The 19,578-nt window shown below is 47.9% G+C and overlaps 1 protein-coding gene across 5 annotated transcripts in view; it reads left to right on the top strand.

Moving 5' to 3' along the window:
- Positions 1-53: 53 nt before the first annotated feature.
- PIGZ (phosphatidylinositol glycan anchor biosynthesis class Z (Gwada blood group)) overlaps positions 54-19,578 on the top strand; it is a 44,607-nt gene continuing 25,082 nt past the window's right edge. Inside the window, exon 1 of one of the 5 annotated variants that reach the window (XM_075938340.1) lies at positions 54-1,704. The gene's annotated coding sequence lies outside the window, so the exon portion shown is untranslated. The other 4 variants (XM_075938339.1, XM_075938337.1, XM_075938341.1 and 1 more) reach the window with 4 other exon arrangements.

Raw genomic sequence — 19,578 nt, 5'->3', positions numbered from 1 at the left:
TGACAAATTAAGAGTGAGTCACATGGCAAAAGGTTTTGTGGTGTTTGCTACTGGAAACCTCTGAATTTTAAAAACGTGGGTGATCTCTTTGGTATTTGTTTTCCTAAAGTGGAGTAGTGGAAATAAATTACCATGGAGCCCCAGTTTTGGAATGTGGCGTGTGAGTGCGGGTAAGGTGTAAAATTTTCCCCGCAGTAGCATTTAATAGGACAACGTCGCTGCAGTATCTTTTATTCAACCAACTTAAATTCTGAACTATACAGAAATTTTTCCAGTTTCTTAGTAAAACTAAGATTAATTTTCCAACATTATAAAGTTGGTTAAAATCAATTGGTGACTGGAAATTGAGCTCTAGGAGTTGATATTTTAATCTATAAAAAAACCTTGTAATTTTAAGCCTCTTCAGTTTAAAAATTTTGTAATTATGAATTGATGTGAATCTGCTGTGAGACTAATTGTAATGGTCTAAATACAATTCTGCTGCATCTAGGGTAAATAAGGAAGGAAGGCAAGACTATTAGGCCTAGCTACAGTAGTGTAGCTGGCACCTGACCATTTTCCCAAAAGTAGGTATAAGTAACAGATGCTTGTATACTTGGTGCAGTAGCAGCAGATGTTTTTCCTATAGCAGGGGTGGGGAACCTAAAGCTGGAGGGTCTGAATCTGACTCCCAAGTCACGGGGTTTCCCTCCCGCAGCATTGGTGCTCCAGCTCTCTGCCATTCATTGGGGCCGGAACACCCAAAATCTACCGGTGTGGGTCTTCTTAGGCTCTAATGTGTGAAAGTAATGAGGGGAGTGTCTTTCTCCTTCTCAGTGGGAGTGGCGGCGGGGGCGCATGCCAACGAGGGTTTGTGTATATGGCCCCTGACAGATTTTTCTGTGGATGGGCAGCCTTTGACCCAAAAAAGATTTCCCTACCCCATCCGACAGGAATAGCAGCTACCACTTTAAATACGGGATAAACCCTAATAATTTAATTGGCTCCCGGGGTCAGCAGAAAGGGACCTCGAGGTATTTTCCCCAGCCAGTGCTTCCTTGCAGACGCGGATCTGAGCTTCCCCTATAAAATTGTCTCCATTGCTCATGATGGAAGAAGAGGACAGCCAGCATCCGACGCGTTGCAGTGATTTGTAGCTCCGGGGAGCGGCTCAGTCTCGCGCCTTAGGGCGGCACCCCTACGGCGATGGGAGCACCTCGCGATGGGCGCTGGCGTGAGACGGGCGCGCCACTCGTGGCCCAGTTTAGCCCCAGACCCTGCTCCGGCGGCTCGCTCCGGCTGGGGGCTGGGCCCGTGTAACGCAGAGAGCTGCTATACCGGCAGCGCGAGCATGCTCTGTGGTACACGGGGACTCTCCGCATTGCGCCGGGTCCGCTCCGCTGCGGCAGGACCCCAGCGCGCCCTAGGGCGGGGCAAGGGGCGCTCCAGGGCGGAGCTGACTGTCTCTTCACGCAAAGTCCCCGAGCTCTACGGTTGGCCCGGTGGCTTGTCTGTCTGGCTGGCCTGCGAGGAGGACCAGCTATTGGCGGCGGGAGAGGGAGGGAACGGGACCCCGCCCCCGCCTCGGAGCTCATTTGCATGGACCGAGGCCGGAGGCAGCCCCATTGGCTGTCAGGTGTACGGGGGCCACGCCCCTCCCCCACGGACGCGTCCTACGGATCAGAGCCGTGGCTTAAAGCCGCTCCGCACTGGGACGAAAGTTGGGTAGGAGGTTGCGACCCCTCTGCGACAGGCACTCGCAGAGGGCGGGGGGTTGCCGGGGGCTGTCGGGCCCCGCCTGCTGTATCCCGGAGCTGGGTGTCTGGATGCAGCGGCAGCATATGTAGTTCTCGCGGTTGCATCCTTCAGCAGTCCCACCCACTGTCGGTATGGTGCTGCAGGGAGACTCTGGCCAAATGTGAGAGAAAATGAAGAGTGAAACTGGAGAACAAAGGCATAGCGAAAATTTGCTTAAGTAGAGTTAATGGGGGTGTTGGAACAATTTTTGTAGTGGTTAAGGGAGATGCTGATGAGAAACATGGAAACCATCTATTGGATTTTTGTTGTTACTGTTTCAATCTGGGGAGAGGGGAACAGCACCTTGAGCATAATTCCAGCACCACTGAGATGTTAAAGCTACAGTTCCAGAGTTACAAATCAGGCCAACTTTGGATAAAAGCCCATAAGAGTTAAAGGCAGCAGTTAGAAAGGAGAAACATAATATATTTTGGGGAGGGGGAAAGTAGCTCATGCTCACTATGAACTAGAAATTATGAAAGATAGAAAACTACTAATGAAGACTAAAGATATCAAAATCCATGGCTAGCAGGACTAAGGAAAATGACATTGACTAGATGTTTCTAATCACACTGGGAACAGAAGATATAGACTCATTACTAATTTAAGATAGTAAATTTGTTAATAATGGTGCAGAAAAGGCAGACATGTTCAATAGATATTTCTCAAATACATTTAGAAAGAAGTAGGATGGTTTACTCATCACTGGGGCACAAGGAAGTATGTTCCAAGTCTATTAGTAGCTATGAAAAATGTTCAGCAGTATTTATTAGGGTTTAATGTTTTTAAGTAGCAGGCTTGAATAATATACACATATGAGCCCTAAAAAAAGATGCCGTATGAGATTGCTGTCTTGTTGATGTTAATTTGTATTAAATCTTGGAATGTTGGGAAGTGTATAAAACTAGAAGAATGCTAATGATATGTCAAAAAATTCCTAACTGTCAGGGTGGTCAAATATTGGAATAAATTGCCAAGGGAGGTGGTGGAATCTCCCTCTCTGGAGATATTTAAGAACAGGTTAGATAGACATCTGTCAGGGATGGTGTAGACGGAGCTTGATCCTGCCTTGAGGGTGGGGGGCTGGACTCGATGACCTCTCGAGGTCCCTTCCAGTCCTATTATTCTATGATTCTATGAATATGCCAAAAAGGCAATCACGAGCATCTGCTCTGACCAAAATCCCAGCTCAAAAATAGCAAAGATAGCATGGGATTCAATCAATACAAAAAATAAAGGATGAGAATAATTATTTCCAGTTAGCATGGTAATTATTAATAGTAACAGACTGAGGATATTCATATAATAGACACAACAAACTTGATGGAATGCTGATGATCAATGGGACATGGTAATAAGGGCACAAAATATATAGGAGTGACAGAGTAATTTCACCTGCTGGGAGAGTTGTGCTATATGTGAAAGAAAGCATAGAGTCAAATACAAGAAACATCATAGAAATTCTGTAGATAGAAATTGTATGCTTATAGCAGTAGGAATATACTACTGATTGCCTGATCAGGATAGTGATGGTGATAGTGAAATGCTCAAGGAATTAGAGAGGCAACAAAAACAGAGAGCTCAATCATAAAGGAGGGTATTAAAACTATCTTAGTACTGACAGGGTACATGTAATCTCAAAATGAGAAAATTTCTGGATCCCATTAATGACTTCTTGGAGCGGGGATTCCTAGTAGGGATGTGAAGGTTAATCGGTTAGCATCAGCCTTGCTTTGTGATGCTTACTGACTATGGTTAATCAGTGGAGGCTGGAGCAACTCCCCTGCTCACCACGGGTAGGGGGCTGCTCCAGCCTGGCTAGAGCAGCTCCCCACAGTGCACTGCGGGCAGGGGCGCTCCAGTCTGGCCAGAGCAGTTCCTGCCTGTCTCCGTCTAAGGCTACGTCTACACTGGCATGATTTTCCGAAAATGCTTTTAATGGAAAAGATTTTCGGAAAAGCACGTCTAGATTGGCAGGATGCTTTTCTGCAAAAGCACTTTTTGCGGAAAAGCGTCCGTGGCCAATCTAGACGCGGTTTTCCGCAAAAAAAGCCCCGATCGCCATTTTGCGGAAAACAGTACTGTGCTGTTTACACTGGCCCTTTTGCACAAAAGTCTTTCGGAAAAATACTTTTGCCCGAACAGGAGCAGCATAGTATTTCCGGAAAAGCATGAGATCTTACATGAGATTGTCAGTGCTTTTCCGGAAATTCAAGCGGCCAGTGTAGACAGCTGGCAGGTTTTTCCGCAAAAGCAGATGATTTTGCAGAAAAACTTGCCAGTCTAGACACAGCCTAAGTGTTTAACCGGTTAACTCAGGGGTTCTCAAACTTTGTGATACCCCCTCTAAATTGTTCGCAACCCCCCGGGGGGTCGGGACACACAGTTTGAGAAACATGGGGTTAACTGATTAAACTGGATTTTACATCCCTAATTCCTAGAACTCACAACATGTGGGGCAATTCTGAATTTAGTTCTAAATGGAACTAGGGATGTTAAAATGTGTGTAATTGGCTAACAGTGTAACTGCTGAAAATGTCAGTGGTTACATGAGGAATGGCAGCCAGCTTCCCAGGAGCCAGCACACATTCCGGGAGCTGGCTGCTGCCTGTGATACAGAGATAGAGCCTTTTAAGCCAGCTCCCTACACATACCAGCTCCCACCTGCCACCCTGTACTGCAGCCTCTATATCAGAGGCAGCAATGCAGGTTGGCAGGCAATTCCCTTTGAGTAGGTCCAGGAGCAACGTGTAACTGTTTGGGTAATTGATAAGCTTATGCTTATCGGTAACCCCATTAAATGGCTATATTCTTACATCCCTAAATGGAATACACAATGTGGTCCAAAATGTTGCAAAAGTTGAACCACTCAATAATAGTTGTCAGAGGATAATCTATAATATATAAAGGAGAATGTTTGTGCACTTTGCAGGGGATAAAACCTTCTCCTGGATGAAAGGTTAAGGTACTGTGAGAGGAAGAGATGAGAGACTGATGCCTCTCCCCGGGGCTGCACGGAGCTTGGCAGTGCGGGGAGAAGTGGCTTCCTGGGGGAAGCAGCGGGGACAGTCGCTCACTAAGGCTGTCGGAGGGATAACCTGTCATCCAGGAGAAGGTTTTAAGGGATTGTGGGAAGGAAGAGATGAGAGACTGACACCTCTCCCTTGGGCTGCACGGAGCTTGGCAGTGTGGGGAGAAGTGGCTTTTCAGGGGAAGCGGCGGGGACAGGCCGGCGGAGAGACAAGGAAGCGGAGGACGGGCTCGGGCGCCGGCAGCAGGTGCGCGGCTCTCTTCCCCTTCCCTCCCCTCAGGCTCCTTACCTCAGTTATATCAGCTTTCCCGAGCAACATTGGGTAACTCCAGCTAGTTAAATATAATATCTTTGCAGGAATGGGGTGGCAGTAATATTAAAAAAAACCCACCATCAGAGTAGAAATAAACTCAAAAAGGGAATGGCACAACAATGAGAGAGCTAGTTAAATGAAAATTAATGAGAACAGTCACAGGAGTGACATGCCTGCAAGCTGCATGGAAACTATTTTATAAACACCTTAACAGAAGCTCAAAATAATAATAAAAATGAAAGTAATAAGAAGAGGTTTTAGAACAAATGGATAAATTAAATAGCAGTAAGTCACCATGTCCAGATAATATTTTGAAGAGTTCTGCAGGAATTCAAATATGAAATTACAGAAAACTTGCCTGTAGTATGTAAGCCACTGTACCAGATGACTAGAGGAGACTTACTTAACGCTCATTTTTAAAACAGCTTCAGAATTGATCATAGTAATTACAGACTAGTAAGCCTAACTTCAGTACCAGACAAATAATTTTCAGACTCACAGATGTACAAGATGTAAAGAGCCAACATAACTTTTATAATCATGGTCCGATAATCTATTAGAATTGTCTGAGGGAGCCTCCAAGATGTGGACAAAGATGATTAATACAGTATACTTTGATTTTGCAGAAAGCTTTTGACATTACAAATGAAAGGTTCTTAAAAATAGTCACTGAATAAAGGGAAAGGTCCTATCATGGATCAGTAACTGGTTAAGAGAGAGAAAATAAAAAGAAGAAATAAATGGGCAGTTTTTACAGTGGTGAAAGATAAATAAAAGGTTCTACCAAAGATCTTTACTGGGACCTGTGCTGATCAGATGTCCCAGTTTTTTCACACTTACCCTGACTTTTCACACTTGCTGTCTGGTCACCCTAGCTGTTCAACATGTTCATAAATAATCTGGGAAAGAGAGTGAACAGAGAGATGGTAAAATTTGCTTATGATACAAAAGTACTACAGATAATTAAGTCCAAAGCGGATTGTGAAGAGTTAGGGTATGTTTAGACTGCATCCCTCTGTCGGCAGAGGGATGCAGATTAGGCAGGTCGACATGGCAAAGGAGGCAGGGGTTTAAATATATCATGCTTAATTTGCATAAAAATGGCCACCACATTTTGCCAACTCAGCACTTTGTCAGCAAAAAGCGGCAGTCTAGAGGGTGATCTGTCGAGAAAGAAAGCCTTTTTCAACAGATCCCTAATGCCTCCTGCAAGTATGAGGGGATGGATTGCACCCTCAGCAAGTTTGCGGATGACACTAAGCTGGGGGGAGAGGTAGATACGCTTAAGGGCAGAGATAGGGTACAGAATGACTTTGACAAATTGGAGGATTGGGCCATAAGAAATCTGATGAGGTTTAACAAGGACAAGTGTAGAGTCCTGCACTTGGGACGGAAGAATCCCAAGCATAGTTACAAGCTGGAGACCAACCGGTTAAGTAGTAGTTCTGCAGAAAAGGACCTGGGGGTTACAGTGGATGAGAAGCTAGATATGAGTCAACAGTGTGCCCTTGTAGCCAAGAAGGCTAATGGCATATTAGGTTGCATTAAGAGGAGCATTGCCAGCAGATCCAGAGATGTCATCATTCCCCTTTATTCGGCTTTGGTGAGGCCGCATCTGGAGTATTGTGTCCAGTTCTGGGCCCCCCACTACAAAAAGGATGTGGACGCATTGGAGAGGGTCCAGCGGAGGGCAACCAAAATGATTAGGGGGCTGGAGCATATGACTTATGAGGAGAGGCTGAGGGACTTGGGTCTGTTTAGTCTGCAGAAGCGAAGAGTGAGGGGGGATTTGATAGCAGCCTTCAACTTCCTGAAGGGAGGTTCCAAAGAGGATGGAGAGAGGCTGTTCTCAGTAGAGACAGATGGCAGAACAAGGAGCAATGGTCTCAAGTTGTGGTGGGAGAGGTCCAGGTTGGATATTAGGAAAAACTATTTCACTAGGAGGGTGGTGAAGCACTGGAATGGGTTACCTAGGGAAGTAGTGGAGTCTCCATCCCTAGAGGTGTTTAAGTCTCGGCTTGACAAAGCCCTGGCCGGGTTGATTTAGTTGGAAGTGGTCCTGCCTAGAGCAGGGGGCTGGACTTGATGACCTTCTGAGGTCTCTTCCAGTTCTATGATTCTATACCCCCCCAGAGGGATCTCACAGACCTGGGTGAGTGGCAACAAACTGGCAGATGAAATTCAATGTTGATAAAGGCAATGTATTTCACACTGGAAAACATCATCCCAACTATACATACAAAATGATGGGCTCTAAAATAGCTGTGACCACAGGTAAATGCCAAATTCCTCTCTACTGAAGAGTGCTTGACTCCCCAGGCTCCATCCCCATTTCACTTCTTCCTCCAAGTCTGCCTCACTCGTTCCTTCCTCTGCTCCTCCCACACCATCCCCTCTACCTCTTTCCCCAAGACCCCATACCTGCCCTCCCTGTTCCTACCCTCACCCTGTCTCTTCCCAGCCTCTTTTTCTAGTACTCCTTTGAGTGCACCCTGTCCCCACTCCTACCCCTCCTTTCTAGCACCTCCTGAACACCATAAAACACTTGATTGCAGCAGGCAGAGGTGCTGCGGGGGAGGGCAGAGTTTCTCAGTGGGGCTGCCAAAGACCAAGACACACTGGGGATGAGGAGGAAGTGTGGCTGCTGGTGGGTGCTCATTTTGTTACATGGGTGCTTCAGCCTTGGAGCATCTTTAGAGTCAGCACCTATGTGACCACTCAAAAAAGCCATCATAGTTCTCTGGAAACATCTGCTCACTATGCAGCAGCAGTCAAAAAAAACTAAAGGAATATTAGGAACAAAATAGATGAGGACTGAAAATATAAAGTTATAATATAAATCCATCGACAACCCACACCCTGAATAAATAATGTAGGGGCAAAAACCTAAATAGAGCTACCAGTCAAGATGGAAGGGCATATCAAGAGGGGGACCATAGAGATCAGGTCTGGGTCCTATTTTGTTCAGTATCTGTATCAGCTAGCATGCAAAGTTTGCAGAAAAAACCTACCTGGGAGGGGTTACAAATGCTTTGGAGGATAGGATTAAAATTCAAAATTATCTGGACAAACTAGAAAAATTGAGATTAAATAGAATGAATTTCAGTAAGGACAGATGCAAAGTACTGCATTTAGGAAGGAAAAATCAATTGGACATATAGAAAATGGGAAATGGCTGCACAGGAAGGAGTACTATGGAAGGGGATCTAGTGGATCACAAGCTACCTATAAGTCAACAGTGTAAAACTTGGGGGAAAAAAGCAAGCCTCGTGCTGGAGTGTTGAATGCAAGACACAAGAAGTAATTCTCTGCTCTACTCTGTGCCAGCCCCAGCTGGAGTACTGTGTCCAGTTGTGGGTGCCATACCTCAGGAACGATGTAGAAAAATTGGAAAGAGTCTAGAGAAGAGCAACAAAAATTATTAAAAATCTTGAAAAATTACCTATGACGAAAGATTGAAAAAACTGGGTTGTTTAGTCTGGAGAAGAAAAGACTATGACATAGTTGGTATCACAGAGACTTGGTAGGATAATACACACAATTGGAATATTGATATTGAAGGGTACAGCTTGCTTAGGAACGACAGGAAAGGAAAAAAAGGTGTTGCCTCACATATTAAAAATGTACACACTTGGACTGAGGTGGAGATGGACATAGGCAGGGCTCAACAAATCAGTGAATCTACTTGCCCGTGGCGAGTAGATTTCAGCTGGTCGCCCCATTCACCGGTGGCGTGCGCATGCGCAATGCGGGTCTGGCGTGTGCGCAGTGCAGGGCTGGTGAGTAGATTTCGCCGCGGTTTGTCAAGCCCTGGACATAGGAGACAGACTTGTTGAGAGTCTCTGGGTTAAGTTAAAAGGGGTAAAAAACAAGAGTGATGTCATGCTAGGGGTCTACTACAGACCACCTACCCAGGCAGAAGAGGTGGATGATACAAAGGCAGGGAGGGGAGGGCAGCAAGTAGTTGACTTGACAACTCACTTACATCCCTATTGTGTACTGGTCCCAGCCTGTAGGGAGGCCCAGTTGTCTCACTATATGGTGAACAGACCAGTTAGTAGGCACATAGAGCCCTGCTTCAGGGCTGGCCCCAGGGCCGGATGGAGGCATGGGCGAGCAGGGCAGCTGCCCAGGGTGCCAACCCACGGGGGGCGTCTGATGGCAGCTGTAAGGGGCGCACAGCGTCCCTTACAACTGCCATCAGGAGCCGCATGCCCGGCTCCTGCAGCGCTGGCCCCACGGCGCCGGACAGCAGCGCTCTTGCCCCCGCGGCTGCAGGGCTGCAGCGCTGGCCTGGTCGGGCTGGGCAGTGCATGCGCTGTGCGCCCCAGGGGCAGGCCCCAGGCTGCGGGCCAGTGGCTGTGACTGGCCAGCACATGCGCTGAGTGTCCATGGGGCAGGCCCTGGCTGGCCCACCACAATCTAGGGGGCTTCGGCCTATAGTCGGACTAAATAGTAGTCTGAGTGCCTTGGCCCTGGCTCAGGACAGGCAGTAAAGAATCCAGGGACTCAGGCCAATGCTCTGGCGAAGTAGCAATTCACAGTAGGGATGTAATGGTGTAGTCGATTAACTGATAAGCAAAAGCTTATAAGTAATGCTATAGACTACATGCATTCCTCTCTCCCCTTTGCCAGTAAATTTTTTAGCAGGCTGGCCAGGAGCCTGGCTCAGTCTTTGCTCACGCCAGGTCCAGGATCTATCCCCACTGCAGCTCTGAATGTAAAGTGTAGTAGGAGCCAGGTGGACAGGCAGCCCAGCTCAGTTCTGTATCAGAGGAAGCAGCACAGGGTGACAGGCAGCCAGTCCATGAGGGGAGCTGGTTTTTAAACTGGCTCCCCTCGCAGACCAGCTCCCACCTGGCATCCTGTGCTGCCGCCTGTGATACAGAGGCAGCAACACAAAGTGGCCAGCCCTGCCCCCGGGGACTATATGTAAGTGGGGGAAAGGTCCCGCTCTTGTGGGGAACTTTCCTGGCTTCTATACACCCCAGTGAAATGAAGCAGCGAAAGGATCTGAGTCCCCGCTCCCACTTCCTTTACCCCACGGCTCCCTGATCCTGAGGGCTCCCCCTCCACTCTCCTGAGTAGCAGAGCCCTTGAAACCCCAACAAGGCTGGGCCCAGGTTTCCTGGGGCTTAATCCCTGACCTTGTAGTCACTAGGGGCAGGAGTTAGGGTGTCCCCACTCCGAGGTGCTCTCTTTACACTGCAGGCCTTCTTGGCCCAGTGATCACTTCATAAGGTTCAAAGCAAATACAATTTATTAAACATCAACTGATTAAAGAGAATAGAATAAGAAACAATGAGAATGGTTAAATGAGAACACACAGCCCTGCTCTGTAGCACAGGGACATCAACACAGCAGTCTGCAGAGTGTAAGGACAGTTCACAGTCTCTTCCTTAGAAGCCCTGGATGTGCTGCAAGGGGCTGCAGGCTGGACACGCTTGCACTGGCAGTGACCACACAGCCTCAGTCTCTAAATGTCCAGACCCCTCTCCCAGTCCAGAGCCTTTCCCCACACTTTGCAGGTCCCAGTAGCTCACCACATCCAGCTGCAGGCTGTGCTGCTTGGCCAGTTCCAGCTCCTTGTGTTGTTTCTCTGTTCCTTTTGGCTTTCTGAGCACTGCCAGTCTGCTGCTCAACACAGGGTCTGCACTGCTTGGCCTGTCTGTGTCTGGTTCTGTCGCTGCAGGACTTCTTCTTGTACTCCTCTTTCAGCTCTCTGTCTTTTGCAGGACCTCTTCTGCACACAGCTTGTTTGTTCAGAGACAGAGCCAGAACAATCCCCACTTACAACCTGTCAGTCAGGCTGAGCTGGAGTGTTGACTGCTTTCCATTGTCTCTGGGGTCTGTCAGTCTCATGAACCCTTCCCCTTCTGAAGCTGGTAAACCAAAAACTCCCACAGAGTTTTAGTAAGGGGTAACAGTCCCCTTACATATAGAATAGCCGACTAACCAATAAGAATTCAGGAGGTTAATCGACTAATCAGATAACCGATATTTAACATCCCTAATTCACAGGTCCAGCCCTGGTTCAGGGCGGGGCAGCAAACAGTACCAATAAACAGTTTAGGGCAGTGGTCCCCAATGCGGTGCCTGTGGGCGCCATGGCGCCCGCCAGGCCATTTATGTGCTCCCGCAGAGCAATCTGGGCTAGCCCCGCCCCCGGGCGCGTGGCAGGTGCCAGCCCTGGGTGCATGGGTGGCCCCTGCCCCAGGGTCGCGGCACGTGCCGGCCCTGGGCACGCAGCGCCTGGGCGGCCCTTGCCCGGGGTCGCGGCACATGCCGGTGCCAGCCCCGGGCGTGTGGCGCATATTTGGCCCCGCCCCTAGGCCCGTGGCCCATGAGGGAAGCGCCCCCGTACATGCGGCGCGTGAGTGGCCCCGCCCCCAGGCGCCCGGCAACCCCAAAAAGTTGGGGACCACTGGTTTAGGGGCTCAGGTCTGTCTTTAGGCTGAGCAGTGATCGGATGTCCTTGCTTTGACGGAGAGCCAACAAGCACAGGGGTTTTTCCCCGCATCAGGAGGAAAGTGCCACTAAAAGAGTGGGGTGGTGGTGGTGGGGATGCAAGTCCACCCGCTCTACTGTGTCCCAATCCCGGGACCTAACAGTGGCAATGCTGGCAGCCACTGGGTCAGCAGGGTTTCTGACCACAACTTGCAGCCCAGTTGTCTTCCATTTCCTCAGACAGCAACGAGTTGGCTACCCTGGGCTGCTTCCCAGTTCCCCATGGGCCTACCTGACTTAGTCTCTGCTATTCGGGGTCTGCCAGGGACAGTGGCACTGGTGTTGTCCTTTGGCTCAGTATCAGGGTCAAGCAGCGGTCCAGGCAGCCTTGGCCAGTCTGTTGGGCCTGGTCAGTCTTTCGTATAAAAGGAGTTTGCCTGCAGTTGGTGGGGGGCGCATGAAGCTGAAGGGAGGAGGAAATCAAACCACAAGTAGACACCAGGGCTGCGTCTAGACTGGCAAGTTTTTTGCCAGCTATCTACACTGGCCGCTTGAATTTCCGCAAGAACACTGACTTCCTACTGTCTGAAATCAGTGCTTCTTGTGGAAATGCTATGCTGCTCCCGTTCAGGCAAAAGCCCTCTGGCTCTCTTGCGCAAAAGCATTTGCACAAGAGAGCCAGTGTAGACAATGCGGTATTGTTTTGCGCAAAAAAGCCCCAATCACAAAAATGGCGATCGGGGCTTTCTTGCGCAAAACCGCGTCTAGATTGGCACAGATGCTTTTCCACAAAAAGTGCTTTTGCGGAAAAGCGTCTGTGCCAATCTAGATGCTCTTTTCCGCAATTGCTTTTAAAGGAAAACTTTTCCATTAAAAGCATTTGCGGAAAATCATGCCAGTCTAGACGTAGCCCAGGAGAATAAACCAGAGAAAAGAAAGGTGCTGGGGAAGGTGTGGGAAAGTAGCCCAGGGTTTTGTGGCAGATATTGGGGATTCACATAGGCAATTGCCATTACAGGGCCCTGAACCCGGAGTAGAGGGTGGGCCTGGGTTCCCCTCAATACCTCCTCCCCATTCCCACTCTGGGAAAAGTCTGTGGAATTTATTGTCCCCTTTATCATATGATGGCCAATGATCAAAAGAGCTCAACAAACATCAAAGTAATGCCCTAGGTGTGGTGCCTAAAATTGAGAGCTACTGTGAGCCTCTGAGGTAAGCAAATCCACCTAAAACTGCAGGACCCATAGAATTTGAATAGGAGTTTTGTCACACCTCATTACCCTCAATTGCTTTCCTGCTGCCTCCCACTTACAAATTGGGAGGGGGGGGGGCGAGGGAGGAGGGGGAGAATTTGCTTTCCTTTCTACATTAACATGAGATCAATCAAAAAGATGAATAAAAGAGATTAGATTTTAACTTTTTCTTAAGGATTAGTTTTAACTTTAATATTATTCTGGTAAATGCAATTCACTTTGCCCACTTCCTTTTTTCTCTAAAATGCTCAGATGCATTTTCCCAATAGGTTTTATTTATTTATTTTATCGTGATCTGTTAACTGCTAGTTAAAGATAGTGACCGTTTGCTTCCTGATGAAATCATACATTAAAAATACAGTGTCTGTCAGTCTGACAGATTATGGAATTTGGATTATAACCCCTACAACTAAGTGGGGGTGAAGTCTTTGGTACCTTTTGGTAAGTAACATTTTTCTTTTGAATAGTTTGTTTAATCATTTTATGCAGTTTGTTTTCCTGGATTCTTAATACTTTGTTTTGGGGGGAAGAACAGTGGCTTATACAGTAGCTCTTAGGCAGCTTTCATTTCTTCTCTTTACCTTAGTATGTACAGAAAACTGTACTTTGTACTGCTCCCTAGACTTTCCCTGACTGTAAACATCTTAAACATTACATTAAACATAGGAGCCTGTGATCACCTGGCTATGCTTTATTCATAACAAACCTCCTGAACTCTGTTTATCTTCAACTTCTATTTTAAATTAGCTCAATAAGTTACTAGCTCATTTAATTGGTGTTTTATATAGGTGTACAAGAAAAACCCACATACATTTATAGAGATCTCTCCTTAAATAAATAAGCCCTTAACTGGTTCCAACAATTACTTAGAGGAGTCCCCAAAAACAGCAAGGGGGGGGTCAACTCCCTCTCTCTTCCTTTGAAGGCTCTTAGCTGATAAAGAGGTTATTATCCAGTTGAGACCTACCAAGCAGCGAAGGGGAAGCTGCAAGGAGACAGTGCTGATCGCAGCTCGGGGAAGTTGAGGGGACTGAAGTAAGGTAGCTTGAGCCATGTAAGCTCTGAGATAATTAATTTGGCGGCAACTAATGCATAAATTGATCAACTTCCCCTTGGAGTGTGGGTCATTAGATTCTGATGTGACTACACTTGTATCTTCTTCTGGTACCATAATATTATCACAATTCAACTTATAAAGTCCCCTTAATACATGTATAAAGGAATCTCCTTCTTGCAAGATTCTAGTCACTAGTCAATAATACCTAAGGAGAATGCCCTCAAAGTGCAATGAGGGGTCCTTCCACAATTACAGTATCACCAGTGGCCATCATTCTGGCTCTTCCTAAGGACTACATCTTCTCCTACTGCCCTTAGGCTGGAATGCCACTTTTATCATATGTTACATCTGATGCATATTCTTGTTCCTGCCATGAGGGCAGGGGACTGGACTTGATGATTTTTCAAGGTCCATTCCAGTTCTAGTATTCTGTGATTCAGTGGGGGATGTTTCCTTTTCTCCTTATTTGTTTTTCCTCACCTTACTAATGGTGAAGTGTCTTTTTTTCAATAGGTCAGTATATCATTGTTCTCAGCATATTATCATATGCGTCAATTCATTACCATGTGCCTTTTGTGGTTATCTATCACATTTACTATTTCTGTCCTACCAGGTTGTTCAGTCTGGTCTCAACCAGTTAGTTTGGGTTTTTCTAAGTAATGATGTACCTGCTAAGTTTGAGGGTATTTGTGGAAGCCCCTATGCCATGTAAAGTCTCTCTATCTTATCACCATCTATCTAGGTCAGGGATGGGCAATGATTTTTGCAGGGGGCCTGCTTCAGGAATTTTGGTAGTGGTTGTGGGCTGCCCTGAAGGGGCAGGGTCTTGTGCGAAAAGGGGCTGTTCCCTGTAGGCATGGCATCCCCCTGGCAGGGGGAGAAGACTATACGCACCCTGCCCCACCCCCAGATCAGTCAATGCCGGGGAGCAGGGGATTGTGTTAAGTCTTTCACCCCATGACAGTGTTCCCTCTAAGCTGCTAGGCGGTCAGCTTCACAGGTGATTAATCAGCCCTGCCCAGTCAGTCATCTCCATACATGGAGCCCTGAGCCTCTGACTGTGAGGCACTGATTAATCACCTGTGAAACTGTGCTGCCCCACAACTTAGAGGGAGTACTACCCCCTGCCCTGCCAGGGACGCACAGCGCCTAGAAGGAACGGCCAGCCAGCTGATGGTTCCCTCGAGGCACTACATGCCTCTGGAAGGGGGAGGAGACTTCACACGCTCCCTGGTTCCCAGATCTCAATTGGCCTGGGGGTTAGTGAAGCGGCAGGGTGGCCATGGGCTGTATCAAAGTTTGGTGGGCCCGTGAAGCATATTTTGCCCACCCCTGATCTAGATGAAAGGTCCTGAACAGAAGTGAGCTAACTGCTGTCTGGGTGAAAGATCCCAGACAAAAATACTAACTTTGCCTTAGTTCAACATACAAGACATGGCCTGTAAGTCTCTTGTGTTACAGCCCAACTGCCAATATAAACTTACTGAAGCTTATTATAATAAACATATAATCAAAACCATAAGGAAATAATAAATATATATATCTATAGGCAAGCAAGCAGGTTAGCCATATAGCAGGGGTGGGCAAAAGGCCCACCAAGTGGATTGATCTGGCCTGCAGAGGCCCTGCCGTTCCCCTGCCCCCAGGCCAATTAGAACCTGGGGGAGCGCGAGAAGTTTCCTCTAGCCTTGCCAGGAGTATGTGACTCTTGGAAGCACCAGGCACTCCTGACACGGCTGGAGGAAGCTTCACGCAATCCTCCGCCCCCAGGCCAATCAGGGCTTGGGGGTGGAGGAGCACGCGAAGTTTCCTCTGCCCTGGCCCCGCCCTGCGAGCAGGGCATGGTGCTTAAAAGCACCATGCACACCTGGCAGGGTGGGAGAAGACTTCATACGCTCCCTCGCCCCAGGCCCTGACTGGCTTGGGGGCGGGGGAGCATGCGAAGCCTCCTCCCACCCTGCCAATTGTGCGTGGTGCTTTTAAGCGATGTGCAGGGCAGGGACAGAGCGGAGGAAACTTTGCACGTTCCCCTTCCCCCAGGGCCTGATTGGCCTAGGGGTGGGGGAGCGTGGGATGTCTCATAAGAATGGCCAAACTGGGTCAGATCAAAGGACCATCCAGCCCAGTATCCTGTCTGCCGACAGTGGCCAATGCCAGGTGCCCCAGAGGGAGTGAACTGAACAGGTAATGATCAAGCAGTCTCTCTCCTGTCACCCATCCCCACCCTCTGACAAACATAGGGACACCATTCCTTACCCATCCTGACTAATATCCATTAATGGACTTAACCTCCATGAATTTATCTAGTTCTCTTTTAAACCTTATTATGGTCCTAGCCTTCACTACCTCCTTAGGCAAGGAGTTCTACAGGTTAATTGTACGCTGTGTGAAGAACTTTCTTTTGTTTTAAACCTGCTGCCCATTAATTTCATTTGGTGGCCCGTAGTTCTTATATTATGGGAACAAGTAAATAACTTTTCCTTATCCGCCCTCTCCACACCACTCATGATTTTATAGACCTCTATCATATCCCCCCTCAGTCTCCTCTTTTCTAAACTGAAAAGTCCTAGTCTCTTTAACCTCTCTTCATATGGGACCTGTTCCAAACCCCTAATCATTTTATTTGTCCTTTTCTGAAACTTTTCTAATGCCAGTATATCTTTTTTGAGATTTCATTTGCCTCCTTGCAGGAGGAATAACAGGTAGTTCGATTTAGGGCTTTAATTCGAAATACCGGGTCCCTGCCGCGTGTAGATGCGGGCAGTTAGTCCGGACTTGTACATTTCAAAAAATGGCGACCGGCTGGGAAGATGCAAGTCAAGCACAGGATATTTAAACCCCGGGCTTGATTTGCAACTTCGAATGCCTACATTAGCCTCCCTAGTTTGAACTAGGGGGCTAGTGTAGACATGCCCTAATAGATTAGTAAGACGTGATCTTTCTTTACAGAAACCATGTTGACTTTTGCCAAACAAATTATGTTCTTCTGTGTGTCTGACAATTTTATTCTTTACTATATTGTTTCAACTAATTTACCCAGTACTGACATTAGACTTACCGGTCTGTAATTGGTGGGATCGCCTCTAGAGCCCTTTTTAAATATTGGTGTTACATTGGCTATCTTCCAGTCATTGGATACAGAAGCTGATTTAAAGGATAGGTTACAAACCATAGTTAATAATTCCACAATTTGACATTTGAGTTCTTTCAGAACTCTTGGGTAAATGCCCTCTGGTCTCGGTGACATGTTACTGTTAAGTTAATCAGTTACTTCCAAAACCTCCTCTAATGACACTTCTGTCTGTGACAATTCCTCAGATTTGTCACCTACAAAGGACGTGTCAGGTTTGGGAATCTCCTTAACATCTTCAGCCGTGAAGACTGAAGCAAAGAATTCATTTAGTTCTCTGCAATGACTTTATCGTCTTTAAGTGCTCCTTTTGTATCTCAATCTTCCAGAGGTCCCACTGGTTGTTTAGCAGGCTTCCTGCTTCTGATGTACTTAAGAAACATTTTGTTATTACCTTTTGAGTTTTTGGCTACCTGTTCTTCAAACTCCTTTTTGGGTTTTCTTATTACATTTTTACACTTAATTTGGCAGTGTTTATGCTCTTTTCTATTTTGCTCAGTAGGATTTGACTTCCACTTTTTAAAAGATGCCTTTTTATCTTTCACTGCTTCTTTTACATGGTTGTTAAGCCACAGTGGCTCTTTTTCAGTTCTTTTACTGTGTTTTTTAATTTGGGGTATACATTTAAGTTGGGCCTTGTGACGGGGCGCCGGACTCCGACGAAGCAGAGGCCTCAGCCCCCCGCACTCTCTGACCCCCCATGGGTGCTGGGAAGGCCGGAACCGCGGCAAAAGCATCCGCCCGCGCGGAGGTGGGCTCCCCCTACCGCTTCCAAGCAGGACTGCGGCATGCGTGTCCTGGCTGTCCAGGAGGAGCCAGCTGGGCAGAGAGGCTGACTGACATCATCAACCCGCGCCCGGGAGAAAAAGGGGCGGGGCTAGAGTTGGAGGGGAGTTTAAATGGGGGAGACGCCAGCAGAGAAGGGGGAGGAGGAACGGAGTCAGAGTGGCAGGGAGGAGAAAGGGGCCGAGGATGGGAGTCAACAGGGGCGCTACCACTGACCCCGGCAGATCCCGGGCTGGAACCCGGAGAGTGGTGGACCCAAATCCTCTGCCCCCACTGCCGCGGAGCCAGCATATTGACCGCACCTGCCGACAGGGAGCTTTGACGGGTCTTTGGGTTGTGTGACCAGGACACACAGACCGCAGAACATGGGTGGAGGGTGGTGACGTCGGGCAGGTGACCCCAATGATGATAAGGCTGTAAGCCTGAGGAGGAGCCCAAACCCTGACAGGCCTTTATTATGATGTCTTTGAAAAGTGTCCATGCAGCTTGCAGGGATTTTACTTCAGTCACTGTACCTTTTAATTTCTGTTTAACCTCCTCATTTTTGCATAGTTCCCCTTCAGCAATTTTTTAAGTGGCCCCTGGCAAAAAAATTATTGCCCACTCCTACCATATAGGCTACATGGCATACACACACATGCCGTGCAGTCTGCTTCCCTCAGGCCCTTTCCAAGGGAATTCTTGTGGTACTAAAAGAGTTAACTCCCTAAGATAACATCCACAGAACAAATTTATCAGGGACTCCAGCTTGCACTGTTCCCAAGGAAACACACAGCTTCACAATTACCCTTCTTTTTTATCCAAAGTCTTGTCCTATCGTGTGTTTTGTCTCTCACGTCTCTTCACAACATGGGGTTATTTTCCTTCCCCCCAAAATCCTTTCCAAATGTCTTGATTCAACCAGAAAACTGCCGCCCCCAACTCCTCTGCACATGTAGACTGTGGCTGTCCTGTTTCTTGCAGCCAGGGAGGGAAGCTTTCCAAATCTGGAACTTACAAGAGAGTTAAAAAAACGGAAGAGATGGCTGAAACTGGGGGATTTCCTCCCATTTTCAGTGGCAGTGCAGGAACAAGTTTAGCCTTGTTCTCACTGGAGGAGATACTGACCTGATTCCAAGTGGGGTGAAAATAGGAAAGCACGGGGAAGAGAGAGGTTCTGTCTTGTTGTGATGGAACAGGAGGAGGGTGCAGTTTGGGGAGAGTAGCAGGCAGAGAAGTAAAAAGCAACTATCTTGCTCCAAATGGGCAGCAGGGGAATGAAACAGAGGGGATCTCTGCCCATCCAGTTCCCCAATGGGAGAGTGACGGGAGAAGCAGAAAGCGAGGAGGGAGATTGCCACCTTGCTAGCAGTTCACAGGGGAGGGGAGGATTTGGGAAAAGAGCAGAGAAGAAGTTCACTTGATCTGGCTGCACCTCTAATTTAATGCAGTTTTTTCCACATGGCCAACAGCAGGCAAGGAAGCATCAATTCACCCTTGCATGGGGGCCCTCTTCCCCTTTGTCTGGCAGCTCCACCCCAATCTGGGTCACATGATCCTCCATGTATTTCCTGCCTCTCTGGTCAGAGAATTCACTCATCCGGGAGGGGGGGCAGGGTCTGGAGCAGAGGCTGGAGTCAGCTTCTCCATTTGTAGCAAGCAGCAGCTGCCGCTGCTCCTCCTCAGCGGGAGGGCTAGTGCTCTGCCCCCCTGCTTCAGCTGGTCAGCTGAGCTCCCTGCCTGTGTGGAAGCTCTGAACCGGGCTCAAAAAACAGCTGCGTGGCCACACAGCTTCTACAGGTAACC

Source organism: Pelodiscus sinensis, chromosome 10 (genome assembly GCF_049634645.1).
Source record: "Pelodiscus sinensis isolate JC-2024 chromosome 10, ASM4963464v1, whole genome shotgun sequence".
In the NCBI taxonomy this organism is placed as follows: Eukaryota; Metazoa; Chordata; order Testudines; family Trionychidae; genus Pelodiscus; species Pelodiscus sinensis.
This window is presented reverse-complemented; position numbering and strand designations above follow the sequence as displayed.